The sequence below is a fragment of the Aotus nancymaae genome, unplaced genomic scaffold, assembly GCF_030222135.1.
Source record: "Aotus nancymaae isolate 86718 unplaced genomic scaffold, 86718_ANA_hifiasm-v0.15.2.pri h1tg000057l, whole genome shotgun sequence".
Classification (NCBI taxonomy): Eukaryota; Metazoa; Chordata; class Mammalia; order Primates; family Aotidae; genus Aotus; species Aotus nancymaae.
The window spans coordinates 21,039,670-21,049,752 of record NW_026988471.1 but is presented as its reverse complement, the minus strand read 5'-3'; positions in this window follow the sequence as shown (position 1 = coordinate 21,049,752).

Here is a 10,083-nt window from a genome sequence, read left to right as displayed (position 1 = left end):
ATGCTTTCTCAGTTACCAAAAGACAGAAGTATTGGCATATTCCAGATTACATATTTTTTTTCCCCAAGAAAAATACCACATCATGGGTCTTTGGTACTGGTAAATTCTGGCCCACTTGATGGATAGCTTTGGCTACCTATGCTCTAGGATGGTGTTTCTCAAACTATTTGTTGTGAAAATTATTTTAAAATTTTTCATTTCACAAGGCATTGGTGCAAAATAAAACACAAATGGTAAAGGAAGGATAACTAAAACATGAAAAATAGTACAATGAAATGCAAAATACAAGCCAACTATCTTAATTATAGATTAAACAGTCATTAAAATACTTTGTCACATTGCTACAGACATTTTTAAATTTTTACTCTCAATTTTTGTGTTTATTGCATCACATGAGGATACCTTTCCACAGACCACACTTTGAGTAGCACTGCTCTCAGGCCCATAACAATGTTAAGTTTAATATCCGCCTCTTTCCACTTTTTAGACCAGTGATTGGCATGCTTTTTCTGAGAGGGTCTAGATAGCAAATATTTCTGGCTTTGCAGTCCATATGGTCTGTTACAACTGTAGCATGAAAGCATCCATAGACAATATGGAAATTAATGAGCATGGCTGTGTTCCAATAGAACTTTACTTACAAAAGCAGGCTGTGGGTCAGAGCTGATCTATGTACTGTAGTTTGCTGACCCCTACTTTAGTCTTAGGTGGTCTGAGGTATATTTCCGCATCTCCTAAATATTTGTGTTTTCAAAAAAGGATGTTTAGAGTAGATTAAAATTGCTGCTGTGCATTTTAAACACATGTGATGCTTTGATTTTCACACCTTTTGGAATTACTGTCAATAAAAATAAGCTCTACCATTTTAAAGATTAAAATATTTTGAAGGAAAGTCCACCTCAATCAACTGGCAGAGGGAAAACCCCAAACTAGAATTTCTATAGCTGTAGCCTTTCTTTCCTAAGGCAGCTGGGAATTTTGAGTATTAGCTAAGGGTCTTTGATTTTTCCTTGGAGATTCAACTCAAATATCACAATCTCTTTTATTCTGGCAACATTCTTCAGAATGTTTCTAAGTGGAACATTTTATGTGGGAGGTTCACTGCAAGGCCTATTAGACCCAACACTCCCACTACCAGGTATCTACCCAAAGGGAAAGAAACCCTTATATAAATAAGACACCTACACTTGTATGTTTATCATAGCACTGTTCACAATAGCAAAGTCATGAAATAAATCTAAGTGTCATCAGTGGCTGACTGGATAAAGAAAATCTAGTACGTATACACTATGGAATACTATGCAACCATACAAAAATCATGTCCTCTACAGCAACTTGGATGCAGCCGAAGGCCACTATGCTAAGTAAAATAACTCAGAAACACAAATCAATTACTGCATGTTCTCATTTATAAGTGGGAGCTGAGCAATGGGTACACATAGACATAAAGATGGAAATAATAGACACTGGAGCTAAAAAAAAAGGGGAGGATTGAAGGGTTTTGAGGGTTGAAAAATTACCTATAGGGTACAATGTTCACTCTTTGGCGATGGGTTCACTAGAAGCCCAAACCCTAGGATTATTCAATATATTCACATAACAAACCTGCAAATGTACTCCCAGAATCTAAAATAATAATAATTATTATGATAAAGTGTCAACTTTTACCTCCCCAAGAACCCTTACCACTTATCAAATCAGAGTAGTCTGCTCAGATGTCCCTCAATCCTCACAGATTATGAGATCTTCAGGACAGATTAAAGTCTCTTAAAAGGTTTTTTGTTATTCCTAATGTCTAACATAGAACTGATAGAACTGGAAATATATGGAAAAACATTATACATATATAGCTCATAAATATGTGTGTGTGTATGTGTGTGCACTTTTATGTCTCCAGACTGTAAAATGTGAAGACAGACCTGAACTGAATCACCTCCAGGACAGTTGCAAAACACCACAGACATTACATACACGGAAGTGTTTATCATTCATAACAAATTTTGCAGATGTGCTATTAGTATATCCTATCATGTACCTGTGGGAACAAGATGGATCCAGATGAAATTAAAAGCAAAAATAAAGAGATGTACACTATACAAATTGTGGTATGAACTATATAACTGCTGTGGAGGCCAGAGTGGCTCACTGATTAATCCGTTCAAAAGTATTTCTTCAGAGTCAGATTCTATTCTAGGTGCTGTGTATAGTGGAAGCCAAGACTAAGGCCACTTGACAGGCATCATGGTAAGGATTGCCTGATACATCAGAGAAATTCAACATGGAATGGTATGATTTGTGATACAAACAAACCAGCTTTGTAAACATGCAAAAGGACAACCTTTGGTGTGATATTGAATTATATCAGAATCTAGGCTTAATCCATTGTCCGTTTTATGACCTTACGTAAATCACTTAAACTTTCTGAGTCAGAATTATTAGGATTGAATAAAATAGCAGCAATCAGTATATACTCAACAAATATTAATTTCATTATTAATGGGATATGATTCATAGAATGAATTATCATTATTAATAACGATAGTTACTTTGTTATTAGAAGTATTAATAATAGTAAAAGGGGATGCACATGATGGCTGGTGTCCTAGTTCCTACTCTGAATCACGGAAGTCTATACTTGCTGGTCTGTATGGTGCTGTGTGCTTATTTTCTAGCCTGTTTGTCATGCGTGGGTTTCTACCATTTACAAGATTCATAAATGCCTCATCCATGAACTTACATGCTTGTGCCAAGAGACACAGGAGAGTCTACAAGCTGCATTTACATCCACATGTTTCCGACAATAACATCATCAATGAGGAAAGGAAGGCTTGATCCCCAAGGCTGAGCGGAATCAGGGCCTGCTCTAAGGAGATGCTCTATGAGGGCCAAGGTATTTGTTTGCTGGTTTACAGCTCTATACACAGCACCTAGAATTGAATATGACTCTCAAGAAATACTTTTGAACAGATTAATCAGTGAGCAAACCATGAACACTTGTTCCATGTGCCCTGCAAAGTTTCAGTATTTATTGTATGAATATGCACATGTACCATTGAGAAAGCCTTCCGTTTGTTAGTTTAGTTCTAAAATCTTCTCCCTTTCATCACACTTTTGTATTACTTTCCAAGGAAGAATTTTGCAGCTCTTTCCTTCCCTATTATCTTTACTGTCCCCTTAGTACATATTCTATCAACTCTAGGCCATATTTTAATATTCAAAGTCAGCTCCAACTTTCTCTTCAAGTTATATATCCCATTTCTCCCTTAGATCCTCTAACTTAGCACTTTTAACATTTTCCCCAAATCAACCCAATGTTATCCTACATTTTTTAATCTCTTCTTAGGTGATTTTCTCCACCAGCCCTCATTTTGGTTACCTGTGTGGCTGAAGGTGTCACCTAAGCCTCAAGCCTCAGCTCAGAATCACTTCCTCCACAAATCTTCCCTGAAACTTACAAATGAGATTTCATCCTCAGGATCTTCCATAATTTGTCTGTCTCCCTCTTAAAGAACACATACACTTCTCTATTTGATACTGTTGTGTGTGTACGTGCTATGCCCCATGTCTGTCTGTGAGTAAGGTAAGCCCAGCATCCTTGCCTTAACCTCCATTTTCTTTAGTGCTGATTACTCAGTGTGTGTTACCTAAATGAAGAAATAGAAGAATTTCAAATTTGAAAACAAAGGTATTGAATTTCATGTTTAAAAATTATCTCTTCTCTTTTCTACTCACCCTTTAACTCACCACCCAGGCAAACTGGCTTCACCTCCTACTACAAATATCTTGTCTGAATGAATTAGTCCGCTTGCATGAGTGACAGCTCCACAACATCCTTCTTTGAATGCACCAAGGATTGTGGCCTGTTACCCTTTAGGAAGATTAGAAGGTTTGGGAAAGTTCTGTGTGTGTGTTTGTGTGAGCAAAAGCCAGCCCAAGCTCATGTAAATATGTCCTTGCCTCTGTTTCTGTCTCATAGTTGCCTGACTCCATTCCTGGTACAGGAAATGCAACCAGTTGGGCTTTTTTAAAAATGACTCTTTCAGACTTTTTTCTATGCAGCCATTGTCCATTTCTGGGATATGCCTAGATGAAGTCCTGTGATTCATTCTTCTTGTTGGAGTTACCCTTTCTCATGTGACAAATGGCTGGACAGAGACTCAGTATGGCAGTGCTGCCACAGGCATCACTAATGAACACAGCAATCACCTTTTATTGGGAGGTGGTGCTTGTACAGCCCTTTTAGGACTATGGTTCCTCTTTCTTGAACCTCCAAACTACCTGAACACTGGCACCTGTGCACAAGTATAGGGATCGAGTATTGACTCAGTCCAACACTATAGACCCTGGGGACTGTCTCTACACTGGCTCCCTTCTCACAAAGGATCTGTTCTTCAGGTTTCTGGGAGTTTATCTAAAACAAGAGTTGTAAAATTGGGTGGTAAGGAAACACATTTTGGGAAATGGTTTGCAAATTCTCAGATTGATCAGGTAATATTTCTTCTTGGAAATCGTGGTATTTCTTAATGGCAAGTGACTGAAGGCATGAAGTGAGGCACAAAAGTCTCTATTAATTTCTCTCATGATACCTGTTTGAATAGACTGGTCAGAATACAGAAACAATTGAATTACTTACATATTTATTTATCATTATTCATTTACTACTTTAAAACCAGGTGTATCAGTAAGAAGGGTTTGTTATACATATATATATATAAATCAGTGATTTTGTTGCCAGCCCCTGGGGACTTTTACTTTTGGAAACCGTTTGCAATGTCGAGGGAGGGAGCATTTCAGACAGTCTGAGAAGTTGAGAGCTGAGGAGGAGTACCTGCTAATAATTCTGTCCTTTTGGGAAGTGTGAAGTCTAGAAGAAAAAGAAAGATCAAGGGTGGGCTGAATCTGAGAAAAGAACAGATGGGCCACGGTTATGCCTGCCAGAGGCATGGGCAGAAAGAAGTGAAAAACCGTTCCTGCTCTCTTTCCCCTCTAAACAGGGAACACGTACACCAGAGCTCAATGTGGGTTGGGGCAGATGGGATGCTTAGAGAAAAAGGTTGGCAGCGCCTTCTCCAGAAGAAGAGGAGGCAGCCCCATGGACCTTATTTCCTCTGAAACCAGAGCTAGCCTCTGCTCTGCGTCTTGGGGAGCAGGAAGGAAAACTTGTTAGGAAAGCAGCTATGAAGAATCTGAAACATTACTCACAGCATGTCCCATCCTCTAGGAATTATTTCTGATTTGGAAAGAGTTCTTTGTTTCAATACTTCATTATAGGCAATGCTTTTCATTTTTCACTAATGGAAGTTGCTGTGATATAGGACAGCCCTGTATCTAAAGTTTGGTCTCAAGACCAGAAGCATCAGCATCACCTGTGAACCTGTTTAAAATGCAAATCCACGGAATCAGAAATACTGGGAGGAGAGCTCCGTATCTGTGCTTTAAAGTACCCGCCAGGTGATTCTGATGCAGGCTGAAGATTGAGAACTACCGTAAGGAGAGTGTAGAGGAGGGAATCTCTTATAGCCTTGGGTCACCCCTTTAGCGGTGCTGTGATTTTGCATAGATGACTCACACTCATCAAAGCCCATTGCTCCTGGATGTTGAAAGGATTAAATGAGGTAATGAGTGTGCAAATGCTTAAACAACAGAAAGTGCAAAAACTTTCTAAGCAAACATCTGTTTGTAGGAAATGGTTGGGGAGAGAGAGAAAGAGAAACTGACTCTATAGTAGCCACACAAGTCTGTTTGGCAGAGAAAAGTAATATTCTGTGTTCCTTCATATTTCCTAGCCTCCTTGGCAGTGAGGCTGAAGCTGGCCAGTGGTTGTGAGTGGAAGTGACATGTGTCTATACCAGCCAGAGGCAGTTAGAACCAGGGTAATTCTTCTGTTCTTTTGTTTCTCTTCCATGAATCATACATCCTTTCCTACCAGACTTTCTATGAACCAGGAATAAATCTTAATTGTGTTCAGTTACTGAGAGATTTCAGGAGTGAAACGTAGTGTGACATGGTAAAATCCCCGTAAAACTGCATACCTCAACCATACCTAGGCTTTCTGTTGAAACTGCTCTCTGTAACCCCTAATGTGACAGGCAAGCAGTCCAAACCCCCGCCATCTTGGCCCCTGCAACTTGTAATAAGTAATTAAGGTCTGTGATTTCCACCCTACCCAGACAATGTGTAAACAAATGCTTATCTTAACTTTTGTGAACGGCTTAAGTAACAATCAGAATGTCAAAAGCCCCCTGGCCCCTCATCTCCGCCCAGGAGGTGATTTACAGAATCCACTAGCCCTCAGAACGTCTGAAGCCCCTCACCCCCACCCCTGCCCCTCACCCTCACTCCGGAGGTGGTTTTACAGGTATAAAAGGTCTTGACACCTTCCTTTCGGGGCCATGGGTTGGAGAGACGCGAGTCCTCTGTGGCCGCCGGCAATAAAGACCCTGCCATTTGGCATACTTCTGTCTTGGCATTGACTTTCTATGCTCCGGCCAGTACAACAGTAGCAGGTAGCATAGATTATTTGGGTCAGCAGTGTAGAAGAAAAAGCACTGAGAAAGACAGAGATTGACAATGAGGTATGGTTGATTTGTGGAAAGAGAATGATACTGTCTATTGATAAAAAAGAAGCAGACACTGGGACATGTCTTCATCTCTGTAAGTCCTGGGAAGCAGAGATCCCTGCAAGACTTAATACCAAAAGGATAGATGATTTTCTAGTGCATTATTATTTAATCAATGCCTATGAACATGACCAATCTAGACAGATATTCTACATTATTTGGTTGTAGAGTGGGAAGAGGGTAGAGTGACTTGAGCTTGCCTCTCATAATAATTCTAGAAATCTGTTCAAAAACAACTCTATTGTAAGACTCCTAATGTGTTGTTTACCTTTCTTTGTGTAACATTAACCCAGTATCTCTAATGTACTCCTTTTCCTTTGCATTCAGAAGCACAAACAAAAGTAGGAATTTGGCCAAGCATAGTGGCTCACGCCTGTATTCCCAGCATTTTGGGAGGTTGAGGTGGGTGGATTGCCTGAGGTCAGGAGTTTAAGACCAACCCGGCCAACATGATGAAATTCTGTCTACTAAAAAAATACAAAACTTAGCTGGGTGTGGTGGCAGGCACCTGTAATCCCAGCTACTCAGGAGGCTGAGGCAGGAAAATCACTTGAACCTGAGAGGCAGAGTTTGCAGTGAGCCAAGATTGTGCCACTGCACTCCAGCCTGGGCAACAGAACAAGACTCTGTCTCCTAAAAAATGTAAGAATCCCACCAATGATGATCTGGCTCTCCTTCTTTCTTTCCTTCAGGTCAATGTCTTAGTAATATTCTGAATGCTCTACTATTCTAGCTTTCAATTGCACAGAACCACTGATGTGTTACTGAATATAACTGGTCCTTTTTAACATTAGTGTATGCACCTGTACAGTTTGACTTCATCCTTGGAGAAAGCTGACTCATTCTTATCTTTCAGAGGCCAGGTTATGATATCACTTGTTTCAGAAAATCTTCTCTGGCTCTCTACTCCTGGATAAGTTTGTCTTCTTATGTGATCCCTCAAAAAAGAAATTTACTCTTCCATTAAGGAGAGTACATAGAATGGCAGCACCTACTGAATCTAGGAATGGAATCAGTTAGAAGAGATCTTTCAAAATTTTGCATTAGACACTTTTGGTTACAACACCACAAGACATGTAGATAGCCATTGTGTTGGACACAGAAAGCCAAAATTCCCTTTTCTGGTTTGAAATATCCAATATGCAGAGGTGATTACTTTCTGGATTAAAGAGAGAAATGGAATTTCACTTTAATCTCTGGATTTAAAATAGGTGGATTAAAATATACAGGTATTCCAACAAACTCCAGAAACAATAGGGCCTAATAACCTACTCCTGTTTCCTAAGATTCAAAGTGAGATGACCTAAATCATGGGGACCTGGCTGACTTTGAACAAATCCAAAGTGTAAGAAATGAGACTAATGAGAATAAAATTACCTTGAGTCAGGGGAGAGTCCCAGTTTGATATAAAGTCCAGTTTGGTATTCAGGCATGGCGCTATGGCATGGAAATATTGGAAAGACTTTTCATTCTTAGAACTCTTGGAATGGTAAATATAAGCTAAATAGCTTTAATATTTGGAGTTTATATTTGTAGCACCTTTGAAAGTAGATGATAGAATATGTAAGTTCTAGTCCTTTCATTAAAAGACAACTGCATCCTAGACTGAGAAGTTTCCCAGAAGCACGATACAAACTGAACTTTTTGGCTTGGCCATCAACAATAATCGATGTTCATAATAGATTGATTAAGATAGTTATTGTCGTTTGACTTTCAATAAAGGAGTGACAGTAATTTGGAAGGAATAAACACTCATAGGGAGACACTAGATATTCTTCAAACAAGGTATCGGGTTATAACAAATAATTGAATTCATAAATAAATGAATACATACTTACATTCATGTATACATATGTATTTAGGTGGAATGTGCATATATTTGTACCAGAACTTGTGGAGCAGCCCACAGAAAGAGACTGTTATTAAAGTGGTTATTACACTCAATTGTAGCTTTTTAAAATTTATTTATTTATTTCAAATGGAAGTTTCTGGTATAGAAAGTTAATTATCTTTTTAATCCATACCACAAAATATTTAATTCTACCCCCACATACATTAGTATCCTTTCTAGTGTTTAATATGTGTCCTTGGTTTTATCCTAGAAGAATATATAGTGTTTTGTATACATGTGTGTTTTATATAATTCATAATGTAATATTCAATACTGTGTCTTGAAGCATTATCTATGTTTTTCTTATAAATGTAAATGAATGTTTTCATTTCTCCTGATCCTTATTAACACTTGGAATTGCTCAACTTAAAAAATATAATGAAAGTAAATTTGGTATTTTGTTTTGTGTTTTAATTTTTCTTGCCTTTTTATATCTTAATCACATATTCTGACATTATTATTGTACCTTTTCCTTTAATAAATTGTGTTAGTATTTACTATTATTTTCTTAATTACCCTAAAGATCAAAACATGCATTTTTTATTTATTATAGTCTAATATACATGATTACTTTTACCACTTTCTCAACAATGCTAAAACTTCAAATATGTTAACTTCATTTACCTACTCCTGTGGTTTATATTACTATTATTACAAATTTAATTCCACATGTTTAAAAATATAAAATATGGTTTTTTGGCTAAATTTCATTTATATTTACCCATGTAGTTTTCTGTCTCCAAAATTTTTGTTGAGCTATATACAAATCTTACTGCCGTTGTACTTTTGAAGGCAATCCCCTCCCCAAATATCACTGTTTTCAGATTGCTCTTTTTTTTTTTTTCCTGTAGATTTCAAGAGCTTTACTTTATTTGGGTATTGGTGTGATTTTCTTTACATTTATTCTGCTCAGGATTTGCAGAGTTTCATGAAACCTCATGAATTGTGGATTGATTTCTTTTTTAATTGTGCATCCAGTATTTCTTCAAAGACTGCTTCTTCCCATTTCTTACTCCCTTTCTGTGACTCTAATCTTGTGATTTCAGTTGTGTGAACTTTTTAAATGTGCTGCATTTTATATTTTTGTTACAAAGTTGGTCTTACGTATTTTCTTTTTCTGCCCCTTCTGCTTCATGCTAATTATTTATAGTGACTTAGTTTCCATGTCATGAATCTTCTCTCCTGCTGTGTCTAATTGTGGCTAAACCCATTTACTAAGTTCTTGGTTTTCTTTATTGTGGGTTTTTTTTCAGTTTTATAATATTCATTAGATTAGTTTTACAGATTTTGTCTTGTGATAAAGCTCTCTGTTTTCCAACTATTTTATTTTACTATATATTGAACATATTAATCTTAATTACTTTAAATTTCATTATCTATTAACCTCAATGTCTGGGTAAACATTTCTATTTCTAGTATTTTCTTTATCATATTGGGTTTTGGTAATTTACTTCTGTGTTACAATATACCCAGTAATTATAACTGAATAATCAATAGTATAATGAAAACATTATAGGTGATATGGATGATATTATCTTTTTCAAGAGAAAGTTTACCCTTTCTCCGTTAAGC